This window comes from Zingiber officinale, chromosome 4A (genome assembly GCF_018446385.1).
Source record: "Zingiber officinale cultivar Zhangliang chromosome 4A, Zo_v1.1, whole genome shotgun sequence".
NCBI lineage: Eukaryota > Viridiplantae > Streptophyta > Magnoliopsida > Zingiberales > Zingiberaceae > Zingiber > Zingiber officinale.
This window is the reverse complement of record NC_055992.1, coordinates 53885937-53906296: the sequence shown is the minus strand read 5'-3', so window position 1 is coordinate 53906296 and position 20360 is coordinate 53885937. Positions and strand designations below refer to the sequence as shown.

At 41.2% G+C, this 20360-nt stretch overlaps 1 long non-coding RNA gene and 1 pseudogene across 2 annotated transcripts; one reads left to right on the top strand and one right to left on the bottom strand.

Moving 5' to 3' along the window:
- The first annotated feature begins 1631 nt into the window (after positions 1-1631).
- On the top strand, positions 1632-2787 carry LOC121973296. 2 transcript variants are annotated; one of them, XR_006109481.1, is made up of 3 exons: positions 1632-2046; positions 2512-2573; positions 2754-2787. It is a non-coding gene; the product is annotated as an uncharacterized LOC121973296 (long non-coding RNA). The 2 variants fall into 2 exon arrangements; XR_006109480.1 differs by having other exon boundaries at positions 2739-2784.
- Positions 2788-3228: 441 nt separating this feature from the next.
- Positions 3229-5263, bottom strand: LOC121973295 (annotated as a pseudogene).
- Between the last annotated feature and the right edge of the window lie 15097 nt (positions 5264-20360).

Below are 20360 nucleotides of genomic sequence, written 5' to 3'. Positions count from 1 at the left end.
TTGCGAGTCACCAAGAATCTTTATTCCAAGTTCCTTTCACACACATCTTTATTGCATTGCCCTTCAGCCTCTGCTATTCGATCTTTCCTTTACCTTTATCTGCAGTATAAGGAAAAAGGGAAACTATAAGCTTGGGAGCTTAGTAAGAACCATCTACCTCACAAAACATGCATTCGAAGGAATCATGCGTTTAAACGATGCTATTTGAAATACATGCTGAAAATGCTAAAACATGGCATATGGACAATTAAATTATGCTAAACATTACTGAAAAAAAAGCTACTCGTTGTATCAACAAGCTAACTAAATCGATACATAAGCTAGGTTGTATGTTATAACAATAAGAAAACTAAACTGAAGCTAAGCTGTATTCACATATTTGGTTTGTGAAGTTTGAAAACTATTTTCATAAATAGATAAAAATACTAAACATGCTGCTGATGGGCCCGGCAACTGTACTTATTGTGCGCGCATCCCTAACTAGGCCCGAGGTAGCAAGTCCCGAATCTAATAGGGTTACTAGGTTATCTAAACCTAGGGACGACTATGGGAGCCCAACCCAAGGACAACTGAAGTCCAGTACAGTGCCACTGATAAAGAAAAATTCTGATTTTAATTTAATTATTTTGTCTTGTTCTAACTAGGTTATCTGAACCTAGAACTAGGTTATCTGAACCTAGAGGCGACTATGGGAGCCCACCCATTAGACCGTAGTCTCATATAACTGAAGTAAGATCAAGAATGCTATTTAGAATGCTTCTATGGCATTTAACTGAGCTATTAAAATGCCTACTGTAGCATTTAACTATACTAGTCATTTTGTCGAGCACTTGGTGTGCTCTAATTCTGCATATGGGTAAACTGAGACTGAAAACTCATACGATTAACTACTTATACTGCAGGTGAGGGGTTACTTACATCCTGCGCAAGGTTTCCGGAGAAGAAGATCGTTTCGGCGATCCTCTTACGTCTACGCTTCCTTCTCACGGAGGGGAGTGTCCTCGTATCGGAGACGTCGCCGAAAGGTGCTCCTACGACCCTAGGGATGGAACCCTAGGTCTTCTTGGGTTTGTGCGCCAAGAGGAAGAGGAGGAGAGAGGTTCGGCGGTAAGGGTTTGAGGGTGAGGAGGAGTTGTCGATCAGAAAGATAATAATAATCTTCCACTTAATTCCCTATTTATATTAAGTGATTAATACACCCCAACTAAACCTAAAATATAATTGCTCTCCTCTTCTTTCAGCACACCCCTGTTGGGGCTCCTGGACTAAAATCACCCCACAAGCAAGAATAACTCTCTCACGTGCAAGGCACGTGCACGCGCCAACGCCAGAAAAGCCCTAGCCTCTTCCAGCGTTGCCTCTCTCCCTCCAATGCAGCTTCCCTCCCGTGCCTCCCTCGTCGCCTGCGGCCTCCCTCCAGCGCGACCTCCAACAAGTAAAGGCCCATCTCCAGCGCCACCTCCAGCGTCGACCTCCAGCGCCGCCTCCGCACAAAAGCACTAGCCTCTCAACATCCAGCGCCGCCTCCCTCTAACGCTGCCTCCATCCAGCATCGCCGACCTTCAGCACCGCCTCCAGCCAGCATCGCCGACCTCCAGCGCCACCTCCCTTCAGCATCGGGTACCTCCAGTAACCTCCCGTCCTCCGCCTCCAGCGGCCTCCGGCAACCTCCCGTTCTAGATGTTGAATACTTTGTATTTTTGGTTTATCATTTGTCTTGTGAACTATCAGATCATTCATGATGGCACATCTCTGAATGGTTATGAACAAGAAGCTACTACTTCATCAGGGATGACTAACTTGTTTTATGTGGCAGGGCACAAGTGGTTGGATGGCCACCGATCCGAAGTTATAGAGAGAACACAATGGTCGCAAACCCGACCAAGAAAAAGGAGGATGATGAAGTGAAACAAGGGGTGGAATGCCTCTATGTCAAGGTCAGCATGGATGGAGCTCCATATCTCAGAAAAGTTGACCTCAAAATGTATTCCAACTATAAGGAACTCTCACTGGCTCTTGAGAAGATGTTTATTTGCTTTACTATTGGTAAGCTATCTTGATCTATGGTGAGTATACATGCTATATCTTGGTAATTGGTGTTAACACGGCTCATTAACATTAATGTTGTTGGAGATGCACTGAGAATGAAAATTAAACACAAATGTGATAATGTTCTTTTCATTTCTCTATTTAAACTACAATATATTAGCAGGATCTGATAAGTGCCATGAATTGATATCCTAAATCTATTCTATGCGAATCTTCACTAGTCAGTTAGGTGGAAAAAACTATCGGTCATTTGATTCCAATGTCAAATAGGAATTGAAGAGAAGAGTCTCCTATGGTTTTAGATTCCATGCATTTCTGGCCTTTGTGCCGAAACTGCATCAAATTGATTTATCACATTTTTTTTTTGCGATTTATTTTGACAGTCTTATATTCCAATTGGATTCAGGATTGGAACTGTTCTCTACTTCAACTAGTACTAATTCTTTGTAGTTGGTGTTGCAGCATGTTTACTGATTCATGCAGAAGGTTGAGGATCATGAAAGGTTCAGATGCAATTGGTATTGGTATGTGTTTCCATTTCGTTTCTGTTTCTTAATCAGCAATCATTAATTATCAAACAAATTCTGATTGGTTGATAACATACAAGCTTAGTTTTTTTACCCCTACAATATCTCTGAAGTATGTGTAATTGTCAATAATTAATCTAAGCTGATAAGCCCTACTTTTAGCTTGTGGTTGACCAGATCTTGCGCCTGATAGAATTCGCAACAGTTCGTATCCTATTTCCTAACAAACTGAGTAAATTTTGATGTAGCTCCAAGGGTCATGGAGAAATCCAAGAGCAGGAACTAACAAAACATGCAGACCAAACTAGTTGCAACTGGCTCATAGAAACTGAAAGATATCTGTTTAGTCTTGTCTTTATTTTGTGATTTACCAGAGTGGAGTGAAACCTCTAGTTTACTTGCTAGTTCGTCGACTGTGTTGGTAGTTGCTGTAGTAGGTATTATCTTATCATCTCGTATGCATTGGTATTAGAAGCGTGTTTTCATTAAGTTGAATGGTTTCTCTTGCATGGTTGATTCAATTTGATTGGAACAAGATTATCGAATTGGCCCTGCGAACAACTTCCAGATAAAATCGTCAATGCAAGTTCACTAAAGTTACTGATAACGTTTATAGCTTCAAATCCAATCGTGAGGATCAATTTGATTTACTAATGGTGAGCCAAGCTTGCATAGTTCAACTTGAAATAAGATGAAAAAAAACTATGTACAAAGAACAGTCAAGAAACGTGAAGGAAATATGAAAAACAACATAACAAACTAGTTCAATTTCCTTGTGTAGAACACAAAAGGAAAGCGATTCTAAAAGCTCTGCATGTGATTTAAGAGGCTGAGGCAGACACTTTAACATACACCATTTGTGTATATCCATTAAAAACTGACGTTTCAAGTTTTGCTAGGCCAAGCCTTTGGAACAAGCCAAATCTTCCATCTTCGATAATTGGATCAGAGGCACGGGCAGGGCCGCACCTTGTTTGGTGAGTAAGTGAAGGACCAGCAACAGGAGGGAGTTCCCAGTAAACATCCAATACCGAATCCACAAACCTGCTGTTTTGAAAATGTTCTTCATAGGAGATTGCCTTGTTGCTATGGTTGAAAGCGTCTCGCATATAGCCTTGCGCACCCCACCATTCTTCACCATTTCCACAAAGTTCATCTCTGCCCACAGCTATCTCCTAGAACCTTTTCCTTGTCATCCTGATCCTTGCTTCATCACTCTCGATGAAGCAGCTATGTCCACCTCCTAAATTAAACAAAGTGGATTATCTTCAATGCTTATACCTTTCTACATGGAGATAATCGATGAAGACAAGATATGAGGTTATTTAAACTTTGACGCAAAAAAGAACAAACTGCAACACAATAGTCACATCACAGATGACATAATGAGCTATTGGACGGCATCAAAATTTCACAAAAGAGCATAATTGCAATTGACAACAATTCAAGTTTTAGGATGCAGATTTGTGATTTAGCAATCAAGCATAAGCAAAAAAACATGGATTAACAAACCCAGTCTTAAAATTCCATTCTCATCTTTTTCATCTCAGCCTGCAAAAGAGGAGCATTGACCACTCAAACATTTGATCCTTCTGATTGATATTAGTATAGTATAGCAAAAGACAACACGGTTTGACTTTTACCACTAATCACTTTGTATGTTATGATCATTGGAAGGAGAAAAACTATATGCGCAATTAAAATTCAGAGAAAGAGCTTGAATTCTCTAAAAAAAAAGTAACTAAAGAAAATTGTTATTAGATAAGATTCCAACAAAGACACTAAAGAAATTAGTTGCTTGAAAAGATTCCAAGAAAGAGCATACTCATCTATGCTAGATTAAGGATGCAAAAGTAGCTTTGACCATCTACAGAGAATGCAGGATCTACGAGACTTACCTCTAATATAGTATTGGTCGCATATATGTCTTAAGGAATAATGATCTCCAGATCCAGTACCGTAGTTATCCTCAAAAATTAAGATGTTGGAAACCAGCATTTAGAGCTTGTTTTAATCTGTCCAAGAAATTATGAAAATGAACAACTAGATGCTAACAAACCAGCCAAAGAAATACACGGAGATTGTCAGAAAATTTCATCAAATTCCAATCAGAGACATCAGTAGCTATTTATCAGTGCTTGTCAGGACTAACTAAATTAATGGCACACAAGAATCCTTTGAAGCACCAGAAAACAAAAAGAACAAATATCCCATAATATAAAACTGTATAGCCTAAAATAAATCGTGTTATTGAATATCAAAGACTGTATCATACTTTTTTAAGTTTGAGAATCAGAGAGAAATTCCCATACCTTTTCAATTCATTCTGGTGATCATCAAAGAACACAAGAACCTGACTCAGGTCAGAAATCCCACGCTTCATCAAAACGCTCCCCCAGTCAACACTGCCAAAGTCCAGAAACTCCTTTCCAGCAAAGTAAGTGCAATTCTTATCAACATATGCTGGTCCCTTTTTAGATACTTCTCTGGGTGGCGAGGCGATAGTGATATTATCCACGTCTCTGGCATTGCCTACCGCAGAACCCAAGTAGAGTGGCCCTTGAAAGCACCACTTTCTATCATCAGATCTGGCTTAAGCCACCGTGCCATGAACCACAACCCAAAGCTGTGGTCAAAGCCCATGCCGTACATGTTGTTCTTGATAGGTCGAGTCTCATAGATCTTCACAAGCGGCGGTGGAGGTAGCTGGAGGGAGGAGAGTTCGAGAGGCTAGAGTGCTGGATGGAGGCGATGCTGGATGGAGGCAGTGCTAGAGGGAGGCGGCGCTGGATGTCGAGAGGCTAGTGCTTTTGTGAGGAGGCGGCGCTGGAGATGGCGCTATACTTGCTGGAGGTCGGCACTGGAGGGAGGCCTCAGGCGAAGAGGGAGGCACGGGAGGGAAGCTGCGCAGGAGGGAGGGAGACGACGCTGGAAGAGGCTAGGGCTCTTTTGGCGTTGCCGCGTGCACGTGCCTTGCACGTGAGAGAGTCTTATACTTGCTTTGTGGTCCAGGGATTCCTGGTCCAGGAGATCCGCCCTCCCCTGCTGGGTCCCCTTAGTTACTAGAGTCAACTATAAGTCGTAGGGTCTAATAGGTCTCGGGTTCAATTCCCGCTTAAGCTGTTTTATGTTTTTATTGAATTTTGCTACTTCTGCTACTCCAAAACTTCTATAAAAATATTCTAAAATTCCATAAAAATAATAGAATATTTCTAAAATTAATTTGAGAATTTTTGGGCGCTACAATCCCCCATACCTTATAAAAGTTCGTCCTCGAAATTAAAATAACTCTAGGTACTTCTGCCTCAAACTAGCTTCTGTCGCCCAAGTTGCCTCTTCTGCTGTGTGATTTTTCCAAATAACTTTTACTAATGGTACCTCCTTATTCCGCAATTTCTTAACTGTTTCCTCAACTGAAAACTCTAAGGGTCGACACTGTGTATCAGCATAGCTTTTCTGGCGGCTGTGAGCTGTCTCTATCCTCTGGCGGATCTGCTGTATAGCTGCTGTGGTATCTGCTACTAGATCTATCTGGAGTTCTAGTTCTTTCTGTTCACCACTTTCATACCAGCAGATTGGAGATCTACACCTCTGCCCATAGAGAGCCTCGTAAGGTGCCATGCCGATAGTAGCCTCATAGCTATTGTTGTATGCAAATTCTTCTAAACTCAGATATTTGCACCAACTCCCCTTGAAGTCAAGGGCACACGCTTGGAGCATATCCTCGAGTACCTGATTTACCGCTCCGTCTGACCATCTGTCTGAGGATGGAAAGCTGTGCTAAACTTTAACCTGGTGTCAAACGCTAACTGTACACACTCCCAGAAGTGTGATGTGAATCTACTGTCTTTGTCTAAAATGATGGTCCGTGGAACTCCATGCAGTCTGACAATCTCCTTGAGATACAACTGAGCTAGCTGCTGCATGGAGTAGGATATCCTGATAGCTAAGAAGTGGGCTGATTTAGTCAATCTGTCAACTATTACCCAGATGGCATCAAAACCATTTGTGGTTCTGGGTAGTCCCACTATGAAATCCATGGAAATATCCTCCCACTTCCATTCTGGGATCTGAATAGGCTGCAGAACTCCTCTTGGTCTCTGGTGTTCTGCCTTGACCCTTTGATAGGTCAGGCAGGTACTGACATATCTAGCGATATCCCTTTTTATCCCAGGCCACCAAAAACATCTCTTTAGATCTTGGTACATCTTGGTGGAACCAGGGTGCATCACGTAAGGAGTCTTGTGAGCCTCGTCTAGGATCTCCCTCCGTAATTCCTCTTGATCCGGAACACATAGTCTGTCACTAAAATATAATACCCCACTATCAGATACTCTGAACTCTCCACCTTTTGATTCTGCTAACCCTTGCTTGATTTTCTAAATTTCAAGGTCCTGTCCCTGAGTTGTCTGAATGTCACCAAGTAGGGTAGATGCTAATGTAATAGTAGAGAGTTGCCCAACTATTAGTTCGAGATCAAAATCTGTAATCTCCTTTTGTAGGGCGGTGACATGGCTACTAGGGATAGTAAGGTAGCACTGGATTTCCTGCTAAGTGCGTCTGCCACCTTATTGGCTTTTCCTGGGTGGTAGAGGATGTCTATGTCATAGTCTTTGACCAACTCGAGCCATCTGCGCTGTCGCATATTCAGATCCTTCTGAGTGAAGAAGTACTTCAGACTTTGATGATCTGTATACACTCTGCACTAAGCTCCATACAAGTAATGTCTCTAAATTTTGAGGGCGAAGACAACTGTTGCAAGCTCAAGGTCATGAGTAGGGTAGTTCCTCTCATAGTCCTTGAGTTGTCTGGAGGCATAGGTGATCACCTTGCCATTTTACATCAGTACTGCTCCTAGTCCCAATTTAGAGGCATCACTGTAAATATCAAAGCTGTTTGTGGTTTCTGGCAGAGTCAGAATGGGTGCACTAGTCAATCTTCTTTTGAGTTCCATGAAACTGTTCTCACAGTCCTCTGTCCACTGAAATTTTTTGTTCTTCCTGGTGAGAGCTGTCAGTGGGGATGCTATCCTGGAGAAATCCTCTACAAATTTTCTGTAATAGCCTGCTAGTCCCAGAAAGCTTCTGATCTCACTAGCGTTCTTAGGTCTTTTCCAGTTACTCACAGCCTCTATCTTACTGGGGTCTACCATAATACCATCCTTGGAGATGATGTGACCCAGAAAGGATACTTAATCTAGCCAGAATTCACATTTCGTGAACTTGGCGTACAGCTGGTTCCGCTGAAGCGTCTGCAGTACTATCTTCAGGTGCTCTGCGTGTTCTTCCTGAGTTCCGGAATAGATAAGGATGTCGTCGATGAACACGATAACAAACTTATCTAAGTATTCTCTGAATACTCTGTTCATGAGGGCCATGAAAGTAGCTGGAGCATTCATCACGCCAAAGGGCATGACTACGAACTCATAATATCTGTATCTGATCCTGAAAGCGGTCTTGGGTATATCACCCTCTTTAACTCTCACTTGGTGATATCCCGATCTGAGGTTTATTTTAGAGAACACTGCTGCTCCCTTTAGCTGATCAAACAGGTCATCTATCCTGGGAAGAGGATACCTGTTGTTAATCGTGACTTGGTTTAGTGCCCGGTAGTCTATACACAGGCGCATGCTCCCGTCCTTCTTCTTCACGAACAATACAGGTGCTCCCCATGGTGAGTGACTAGAGCGTATGAAGCCCTTGTCGAGCAGCTCCTGTAGTTGCTCCTGAAGTTCCTTCAGTTTTACTGGAGCCATGCGGTAGGGTGCTTTGGAGATGGGATTCGTACCGGGGATGAGTTCTATCTCAAATTCGATCTCTCTGTCTGGTGCTAGGCCTGGTAACTCCTCAGGGAAGACTGCTGGGTAGTCACATACAACTCGGACCTCCTCTAGCTTTCGGTCCTTGTCCTGACTGGTACTGACTACATGTGCTAGGAATCCCGTACATCCTAACTCAAGTAGTTTCTGTGCTTCCAGAGCTGAGAGAAATTTCTTGGCCTTTCTCTTTGATTCTCCGATGTACCCAAATTGCACTCCTACTTCGGGTTGGAATACAACTCTCTATTTATGACACTCTATGGAGGCGCCGTACTTGATCAAAAAGTCCATTCCCAAGATGATGTCGTAGTCAGTCATATCTAGCACTATCAGATCCCCAAAAAGCTCTCTGTCTGCTATAATGACTGGCACTGCTCGAAGCCAGTGCGTGGATTCCATAATTTCTCCTGAAGGTAGCGTCGTCAGAAACTGACCACTGAGTACCTCTGGAGATATTGATAGCTTATCGGCGAATGTCCTGGATATATAAGAGTGGGTTGCCCCAGTATCGAATAAGACAGTTGCACTTTGTTGTAAAATACTAATCTGACCTGTAACAACTGTCGAGGCATTCGCTACGTCTTCTCTGGTGAGTGAGTAGATCCTCGCGTTCGTCGTGGCTGAGGGGGCTTCTAGTCTGCCCTGGCTGATGTGTAGACCATCTAACGCAGCCTGCATCTGGTGTAACTGTGCTGGTGTAACTGCATCTGGTGTAACTGTGCTTGGTTACTAGAGTTATCTATAACTCGTAGGGTCTAATAGGTCTCGGGTTCAATTCCCGCTTAAGCTATTTTATGTTTTTATTGAATTTTGCTACTTCTGCTACTCCAAAAATTCTATAAAAATATTCTAAAATTCTAGAAAAATAATAGAATATTTCTAAAATTAATTTGAGAATTTTCGGGTGCTACACTTATGGATTCATTCAGTGTCTGGATAAGTCTTGTGTATATAAGAAGAGTGATGAAAACGTGGTGGTATTTCTTGTACTATACATAGATGACATTTTGCTCATTGGCAATAATATCAAAGTGTTGTCAGACGTAAGGATATGGTTGTCCAAGCAATTTGATATGAAGGACTTGGGAGAGTGTGGACATATTCTTGGGATCAAAGTAATAAGGGATCGCAAGAAAAAGATGTTGTGCTTATCCCAAGCTTCATACATCGATACAATCCTAGCACATTTAAGCATGCAAAACTCCAAAAAAGGTTTTCAACCTTTTCGGCATGAAGTATCTTTATCTAAAGAGATGTCTCCTAAGACATCAAAGGAGATAGAGGACATGAAGGCAGTTCCTTATGCTTCGACTGTAGGAAGCCTAATGTATGTGATGCTATGTACGAGCACAGATATCTGTTTTACCGTGGGCATGGTTAGCAGATATCAAAGTAACCCAGGATAAAGACATTGGACTGCCGTAAAGCATATATTGAAGTACCTGAAAAGGACTAGAGATTATATGCTAGTTTACCAGGCAGATGATTTGCTCCTTGTGGGTTACACGGATTCTAACTTCCAATCAAATAGGGATAATAGTAAGTCGACCTCGGGGTATGTGTTTACTTTGGGAGGTGGAGCCATAGCATGGAGGAGTGTTAAGCAAAAATGCGTTTCAGACTCTACCATGGAAGCTGAGTATATGGCAGCCTCTGAGGCAGCCAAAGAAGTTGTATGGCTCAGAAACTTCTTGATGGACTTAGATGTGATTCATAGTTTGTCCAAAATTATCATAATTTATTGTGATAATAGTGGTGCAGTAGCAAACTCAAAGAAACCACGAGCCCATAAGGCAAGTAAACCCATTGAGCGCAAGTACCACCTAATATGAGACATCGTAAAACGAGGAGAAGTTGTTGTCTCCAAGATTACATCAGCAGATAACCTAGATCCTTTCACTTAGGCCCTTCAGGCGAGAGCTTTTGATGGACATGTGGAGGGGATGGGAATCAGATGTATGGCAGCATATATGGCAACATAGTCTTTTAGTATAAGTGGGAGATTGTTAGGATGTATATTAAAAGCCTAGATTTTTGTATGAACACTTATTTTGAAATGAGAATCACATTGGTCAAATGTCTGCATTTAGTTAAAAGCAGTTGTCCATTTAATTTATATTGTAAATAACATGGTATGTGGTGTCACACAGAAGATCATGTTATCAGTTCTTATAAATTATAAATAGTAGCTCACGACGAAGATGGATAGGGACAAACCATTGGAACGGTCATAGTATAATTTAGTATTAGTTTATCTTGACTATAAAATTACACTAGTACACTATGAGTGTATTGAGAAGGACCATTTGAGGTTGTTTCTTTTTATACTAACTGCATAAAAGAATATGACCTCTGTTATTATGGAAGTGTGTGCTCTTAATCCCGATATAATAACAAGCATATATACTTAGTATTTATTTCTTTAATTTATCAATGGGTGAGATTTATTCAGTTGGATCAATAGACCCGATAAGTTAGAAAATAATATTATTTATATGGTGTATTGTTGATTATAGAAGGAAATTGTGTCCTAATAATCTAGGTTGATGATGTCCCCTTGAGGAGCTCATAAGAATTGTCATGTAAATCCTGCAGGTGGACCTAGTCCGGTATGACAATAAAATTGAGTGGTACTATTCTTGGAACTAGATGTTAATTAATGAGTGTCAATAACTCATTTGATTAATGGACATTCGATATCTTAAACACAGGGAGATTAACGCACTCATAATAAGAAGGAGCCCATAATGTAATATGGGATTGGTGCGATAGTTCAATAATAATTCTTTAGTGGTATGAGTTATTATTGATGAACTTGAGTTGGGTGTTCGGGTCGAACACAGGAAGCTCAAGCTCATCGGGAGACCAAAACTAATTCCTCCTCTCGGTCCTTGTTATAGCATCTATAAAGCCTTGTATCCACAAAGTCCACTTCTTACCCAAGTAATGGGTCGAACACATCCTTGCCTAATGCAAGGGGGCTAGCCAAGCATTAGCTTGGAGCCCAAGAAGTGGTCGGCCAAGCTTGGTGCCCAAGCAAGGGGCCGACCACATGGAGTTAAAAAGAGAGATTTTATTTGTTAAAATCTTTCCTTTTATAGCCATCCAGATGGTTTTAAAAGAGAGTTTTAAATTTTTAAAATCTTTCCTTTTATAGCTATCTACAAAGGTTTAAAAGAGATATTTTAATTTTATTAAAATCTTTCCTTTTTGTAGTTATCTATAATGTTTAAAAAAAAGAGCTTTTAATTTTGACAAAACATTCCTTTTTTGTAACCATGATTTAAAAGAGAAGTTTTAATTTTAATCTTTCCTTTTTGTAGCCTTCTACATTGTTTAAAAGAGATAGATTAATTTTAAACTTTCCTTTTGTAGCATACGGATGATAGCTATGGATGAGGCCATAATAGTTGGAAAATTAGTTTTCATATTCATTGTCTTTTATGCTGTGATGTGTGTGTCATGTTTGTGTGCTTGTGTGAATGTTAAAATTCCATGTTTCTAAATAACAAAGTGGGAGAGTAATTATTTAAATTCCACGGTCTCCATTACTGGTTTGTAAGTGATGCATTCAAACTTACGCGTTGGCTCTGAGTGCCTTCCTCCACAACGGTTAAGTTTGTTTGTGGATCACTAGATCAAACTTCCTTTATGGATGATTATAGGAAGTTATTTAGGTGCGTGTGATCTTCTCCAACTGAAGGGGCACAATCCTATTTATGGACTAAGTATCAAGTAATGGTATACACTTAAGTAAATTTAATAGTATCCTCCCCATCGGAGTCACTGCTATTATTTATGTGATCGAAGAAAAATCAACTATTAATTTTATTTGTCATAAAGTTAGGTTGATAAGATAATAAAATTAATGGGTAAAACCCCCTCTTACAAATGTTTGAATTTGTATATGTCCACACTAATGTGGAATACAAAATTCACTGTGTTTTGAGGTCTTAGTGAATTTAAATGATATTGTTTGAGGAATCAATATTATTTTAAATTCTAAAGTATTGACAAAATATTTTATAATTCTTAGGATTTCAAATGGCCTTCAAACCTCCTGCTGTTATATTAGAGAATAAACTTACAAGTCCCAATTATATTGATTAGAAACAAAAAGTGGGCTGTCCTCATAAAATTAAGAACAATAAATGTGTATCCTATTCATTAGTTGTTGAAACATGTTTAGTGGTGTTATCTACCAGTACTTGGTGTGTAGATACGGGAGCCACTGATCATGTCTGCAATTCATTGCAGGGGTTCCAGGAAACCTGACGACTACATGAAGGGGAAATCACCGTCTACATGGGCAATGATACAAAAGTGGCGACTGTTGTAGTGGGAGATATTTATTTATCTTTTTATAGGAATAAAACATTGATTTTGAGAAATTATCTTTACGTACCAAGTTTTAGAAAGTACTTGATTTCAGTTTCTAAACTATTTAAGGATGGATATTTTATTCTTTTGATAACAAAGTTGTTATCAAGAAAAATAGGGTAGTTATCTGTTCTGGTACATTGGTTGGTAATTTATATACTCTAAATCCAATAACTCTCACGATGCAACAAATGAAAATTAATAACACATCTTCTAATTCTAATAAGAGAAAGCAACCTTCGGAAATGAACCAAACATATCTTTGGCATCTAAGGCTTGGTCATATTAACTTGAGTAGGATTCAATGGCTAATAGCCGATGGACATTTGGGTTCATTGGGGGTGGAAAACTTTCCAACCTATGAATCTTGCTTGGAAGGAAAAATGACCAAGATACCTTTTAAGGCCAAGGGGTATAAAGCCAAAGATGTGTTGGAATTGGTTCATTCTGATTTGTGTGGTCCTATGACTATCCGGACAAGAGGTGGTTTTAAATATTTTATCTCTTTTATAGACGACTATTCGAGATACGGGTACATTTACTTGATACGCCGCAAGTCTGAGTACTTTGATAAGTTCAAAGAGTACAAGGCTGAAGTGGAGACATCCTTGCCTGATGGGTCGGACACATCCTTGCCTAATGCAAGGGGGCCGACCAAGCATTAGCTTGGAGCCCAAGAAGTGGCCGGCAAAGCTTAGTGCCCAAGCAAGGGGCCGGCCACATTGAGTTAAAAAGAGAGATTTTATTTGTTAAATCTTTCCTTTTATAGTCATCCACATGGTTTTAAAAGAAAGTTTTTAAATTTTAAAATCTTTCCTTTTATAGCTATCTACAATGGGTTTAAAAGAGAGATTTTAATTTAGTTAAAACCTTTCATTTTTTGTAGTTATCTTTAATGTTTAAAAAAAAAGATATTTTAATTTTGACAAAATTTTCTTTTTTGTAACCATGATTTAAAAGAGAAGTTTTAATTTTAATCTTTCCTTTTTTGTAGCCTTCTACATTGTTTAAAAGAGATAGATTAATTTTAAAACTTTCCTTTTGTAGCCATCACAATAGGAAATTTAAAAGAGAGAGATTTTAATTGTTATTAAAATTTCCTTTTTTGCCATGAACAAGGATATAAAAGAGAGGTAGAGGGTGCCTTATGGGACATATATCTCCATAATTCCCTTACTCCCTTAGGGCCGACACCTCTTCCTCTTCTTCTCCTTGTGTGGTTGGCTCTCTCATCTTCTCCCCTTCATCTTGTTTTCTTCCCTAAGGCCGACAGCACACATCTTCTTCTCTCCCTTTCTTCTTTCTAAGGTCGGCACTCATCTCTTCTTGGTGGTTGAAACTTGAAAGAAAAGGAGCACTTGGTGGCCGGTTGCTTGAGAGGAAGAAGAAGAGAAGAAAGTTTCCTATTTTGGCATTCCTTGGTGGCCGAAATTTCTTGGAGAAAAAGAAGTGGTTCGGGTGGCTTTCATCTTAGTATATCGTTGCTCATACGACATCCAAGAGGAGGAGAGGAATATAGCAGAAGATCAAGAGGTCTTTGTTTACAAAGAAAGGTATAACTAGTTCTTAATTCCGCAGTGAAACTAGTTTTTCTTTGTATGGATCCTAAAATACCAACACAAGAGGCTAGCAATTTCGTGTTTCATTTTTTGTGTTTCGATTTAGTGTTTTGATCTTGTGCTTCTATTGAGGTCTCTGTAGTTAAACCTAGGGTTACTGTAAGAAGTTTAAATATCCAACTTCTTTGAAAGGCTTTGTCTAGGAAGTGGTGGATGATCCCATACCCAAGAAGGCCAAGTGCCTCGCCATGTTTAACCTGAAAGTCAATCCTTAAAATTGATATTTAATCAACTTCTGTAACATGAGATGAACTTGGATTAATAATGTTAAGTTTTATTTGCAATCCAAGTTTTAACTACTGAAGAACACATGAGTTGAACTGAAAGGAAAAATGTTAAGTTCTGTTTCCAATTCAAGTTTAACTCATGAGGAACACATAGGTTGTTAGGAAAGTTCTGTGCTTGTACAAATTTTTGTACAGGGGAAGTAGAACGGAATTCCAAGTAGCGACCAACACCCTCGAGAGCGGTGAGAAAATTCCCGCCGAACCCATTTAAGGCGCCTCCCATCGGCACTGAGGCACCTCCCACGCCACCTTCAGTGTAAAGCCCGAGAAAAATTCCCGAATTTATTTTAGAATTTTTCTATGATTTTTGTGGAATTTTTAGATATTTTTCCTGAATTTTCCGAGTAGCGGAAGTGGCAAAAATAATTGGAACCGTAAAATAGCTTAGGCGGGAATTGAACCCGAGACCTATGGTTTACGGATAAGTTTAGTAACCGATGAACCCAGCAGGGCCGTGCTGAAAGAAAGGAGAACCAAATATATTTATATTAGAGTTGGGTTCATTAAACCACTTAATATAAATAATAAACTTAAGATGGAGTTGGGTTATTTTATTTTGGTTCAGCAAATCCCTCTTCACCGAGACCATTCACGCCGCCCCCTCCTTTTCTTCCTCCTTCTCTCGGCGCCACATCAAGGAAAGGCTAGGGCTTTCTTCCTAGGGTCCCAAGGTTACCATCCGGCAACGATTTCAACACAAGGAAGTTCCCTCCGCGAGTAGAGCACGTGGACGCGAGCGAATCGTCGAGAAATTTGTCTTCACCAGAATTTCTAGTGAAAGGAATTGTAAGAAAACCTTGCGATTGAGGTAAGAAACCCCTCACCTGCAGTATAATTGCTCTCGCTTGTTAGTTTTGGGCGTTAGTTCAGTAGTTCTACAGTTTTCAGTTTTAGGGTGTGCTTTTAGTGCACACCAAGCATTCGGTAGAATGCCCAGTTCAGAAGGATGCACCAGTAGGCGTCCTAACAGCATGTAAAATGTATTAGAAACATTTTATTCAGCTTATTACCAGTTATTACAGCCATATGGATCAGATATCCATTGGGTGGGCTCCCACAGTAGCCTCTAGGTTCAGATAACCTAGCTCTAGGTTCAGATAACCTAGAACAGCAAAGTAAAATAAAACAGTATTCAGTATTTTTACTTTTATTCAGTTGGCACTGTACTTGGATCAGATATCCACGGGCTGGACTCCCACAGTCGTCCCTAGGTTCAGATAACCTAGTAACCCTGCTGGATTCGGAACTTGCAATCCCGGGTCTCGTAGGGATGCGCGCACAGTAAGTACAGTTGCCAGGGCCCAACAGCATGTTTAGTATTTTCATCTATTATATGTATAGTTTTCAAATTTGAAACTAGTGATGAGAACACTAATTTAGCTTTCAGTTCAGTTCAGGTTCAGTTTACATGATTTGAGTTCATGTACAGATTTAGATATATGCATGACTAGTTCAGTTTCATACTCAGTTTATAAGTGTGCCATGTTCAGTTTAAAGCATGTTCAATTTATATGCTATACATGTTTCAGTTCCAGTTTATGCTTTTATATGCCATGCCATGTTGCCATGCTCAGTTCAGTTTTCATGTTTTAAAAACATAATCGCATCGTTGCATGTTTTTGTGAGATAGATGGTTTCTTACTAAGCTTCTTAGCTTACAGATGCTACTTTTCTTATACTGCAGATACCGGTAAAAGAAAAGTGGATTAGCGGAGGCTGGAGGGCGATGCTACGATGATGTGTGTGTGCAAGGGGTTTGGAATAAAGATCCTTGGGATCTACACGCTTTTATTTCAATTTTAGTACTTAACATGTCTAGTTTTATGACTTAGTCTTGTTACTAGGTGTTATAGCTTAGTAAACTATGCCTTGTTTAGTTTATCATGTTTAGAATGTTAGTATTTACATGCTAGAGTGTTTTTCATGTATCTAGAGCTTGTGTATGTGATTCTTGGCACGAATCAGTGCTGGAAATCAGAAATTCTGATTTCGTTTCAGACTATCAGAGCCTGGATCTGTCAGCAGACCGATCCAGTGCCGTTTATTCTCCTAGATCGGTCAGCCGACCGATCCAGATGGATACAGTAGCCTACTGTATCTCCCAAGATCGGTCAGCCGACCGTTCCATCCGCGAACAGAGAGTTCGGGACGAAATCAGCGGTCACTGATCGGTCAGCCGACCGATCAGTGAGCAGCTGGATCGGTCGGCAGACCGATCCAGCCAGCGTTCCTGTGCGCGATCAGTGAGCCACTAATCGGTCCGCCGACCGATCAGTGAGCAGCTGGATCGGTCGGCAGACCGATCCAACCAGTGTTCGCGTGGGTGTCAGTGGATCGTTCCACGAACCGATCCAAATCTCCAATTTCACCTCCTCAGTATAGCTATGAATATCTAGAAGGTAGTTGGATATGAAATCTCACTCTCACAGAGTTAACAGAGGCAACTACAATAGTTTAGTAAAATTTTATTTTACCCAGTCTTCCGCACAGTACAGCACAGTAGTTTCAATAGTTAATGTAGCGATCCGGCTCACAGCTTAGTACCCAGGAGTTGGGTCGTTACAGAGTGGTATCAGAGCAAGTTCCTCACTTCCTACACACACATCAGCATTGTGCCTACAGCTTCCAAGTAAGAACATCTCTCACTCAGTTTTGTTTTCAGCTTTCATATCAGTTATATGTGCTTCATGTTTGCTCTCATGTTGGTAGTTAATTAATTCATGTTTACAGTAATAGTATTTAACATGTTACCAGTAGTTAACTATAACATGATAGCCTAGTTATATATATGTGTTCTCTGCTATTTAGAAAATGGTACGAGGACGCCCGCCTAAGAAAGCATCACGAGCCCCAAAGATGAGGCGTGGCCTGCCTCCCTGCACCTTACAAAGACTAGTGGCTCACCACAATAGCGAACAGCAGAGATAGCCTCCTTAAAGGCTAACCACAGACTACTCCCCGCCACCCAAGATCAATCTCACGACTCCAAGAATCACAGAGGTTGTACCACCACCGCAAAGATCCCAAGAGTCTCAGAGTGGGCTAAGAGAGAAGCCTACCTTATCCAGTGGCAGAGAATTAAGCCCGAGAACTTTTCAGGCACCAGCGAACCATGGAATGCTCAGGCATGGTTTAAAACACTGGAAAGCACGATGGAGCTTCTAGACTGGCCAGAGCACGAAAAGGTGAAGTGTGCCTCCTTCTATTTAACAGGAGACGCACGCATGTGGTGGAGCGGATTAAATCGAAGTGGCCAGTAAATCGGATGACATGGGCCAGCTTCGAGAAAGAATTCTTCGAGGAATTCTTTCACATGCAAGTCACGAACCGACACTATGACGAGTTTACAGAATTTCGTCAGGGCAACCTATCAGTTCAGGAAGCCGTGAAGAAATTCAACAGGTTGGCCCGTCTGTGTCCGGAACTAGTCAGCACAGAGAAGGAACAAGTACGGTTGATGCTAAAGATGCTCAGACCAGAGATCGCAATGAATGTGGCTGGTGGCGTTCATAGGCCACAAACCACAGAGGAGCTAGTGAGTAGTGCTCTGATCACCGAGCACTATCAGCACAGCATCACCCAGCAGAAGCAGGTTTCCACAGAGCCCAAGGGACAAGCGGGCTCGGTACTCAGCAGGCAACAGGACATAGCTCCAACCGAAGGGGAAACGAAGGCGCAAGGACCCAAAAGGAGGACCACCGAAAACATTCCGACATCCCAAGTCCGCTACTGTGGGAAACATCATCCGGAGTTTGCCGCAAGGGTACGCGAGGTTGTTTTGAATGTGGATGTGAAGGGCACATGACTAAGCAAAGGTTCGAACAAGAATCTTCCTCACCTCAACCGATACAAGATGGAGCTCACCAGCCTACACCGGATGTATGTCGCCTTAGATGGTCCATGATCGTCGAGGCATTAGAAGCCCCCACTACCACAAATGCCGTGATTTTCTCACCGACCGAGAGGACGTAGCAAATGCCTCGGCAGCTGTCACAGGTCGATCAGATTTTACATCACAATGCAACTGTCTTATTCGATACTGGGGCAACCCACTCTTATGTATCCAGGGCATTTGCCGAGAAATTAGCAACACCTCCAGAAGTACTCAATAGTCAGTTTCTGACAATACTACCCTCAGGAGACATTATGGCATCTACACACTGGCTCAGAGCAGTGCCAGTCATTATAACTTTTTGGTGATCCGATAGTGCTAGAAATGACCGACTACGATGTCATCTTTGGAATGGATTTTCGATCGGATACGGTATAGAGTGTCGTAAACAAAAGGTCATATTCCAACCTCAAGAAGGAGTACATTGAGTACATAGGAAACCAAAGAGAAAAGCTGTGAAGTTTCTCTCGGCTGAAAGCAAGCAGCTATTGGATTCGTGGATGCATGGGATTTTTAGCAAATGTAGTCAACACCACCAGACAAGAACCAACACTATCGAGGTTCGTTTGTGACTACCAATAGCTTTTCCCTCAAGAGCTACCGGCTTAGCACCGCATGTGGAGATTGAATTTGAGATAGAGCTCATTCCCGGCACAAATCCAATTTCCAAGGCACCGTACCGCATGGCTCCAGCAGAACTGAAGGAACTTCAGGAGCAATTACAGGAGCTTCTTGACAAGGGTTTCATACGCCCTAGTCACTCACCATGGGGAGCACCTGTGTTGTTCGTGAAGAAGAAGGATGGAAGCATGCGCCTATGCATAGACTACCGTGCCTTGAACCAGGTCACAATTAAAAACAGGTACCCTCTCCCCAGGATAGATGACCTGTTTGACCAGCTAAAGGGAGCCACAGTGTTCTCTAAAATTGACCTCAGATCAGGATATCACCAGGTTAGAGTCAAGAAAGGTGATATACCTAAAACAGCTTTCAGGACCAGATACGGACATTATGAGTTCGTAGTCATGCCTTTGGCGTGACAAATGCTCCAGCCTACTTTCATGGACCTCATGAACAGAGTATTCGAGAATACTTAGACAAATTTGTCATCGTGTTCATCGATGACATTCTTATCTATTCGTGCACTCAGAGGACCATGCAGAGCATTCAAGACGCTCGCAGATCCTTCACAGAATTCAACAGACGCCAAATTCACAAATGTGAATTTTGGCTAGACCAGTAGCCTTCTCGGTCACATCATCTCTAAGGATGGTGTTATGGTAGATCCCAAAGAAGATAGAAGCGTATAATCGAAGAGACCCAGAACGCCAAATAAATCAAGCTCGGGATTAGCGCTACTACAGAAATTCAGAGGACTTCTCCAGATAGCCTCCACCGACTCTCACCAGAAGAACAAGAAATTTCAAAGGATGAGGATCATGAGAATTTTCAAATAACTAAAACGGAGATTGACGGTGCTCCTATTTTAGATATACCAGAAAACACAGACAGCATCTACAAAGGACGCCTAAATTGGGATTAGGAGCAGTACTGATGCAGCAGGGCAAGGTGATCGCCTATGCCTCCAGACAACTCAAGGATTATGAGAGGAATTATCCTACTCACGACCTTGAGCTTGCAGCAGTGGTGTTCGCTCTCAAGATTTGGAGACATTATTTGTGCGGAGCTCAGTGCAGAGTGTATACAGATCATCAAAGTCTGAAGTATTTCTTTACTCAGAAGGATCTGAATATGCGACAGCGCAGATGGTTAGAGCTGGTCAAGGAT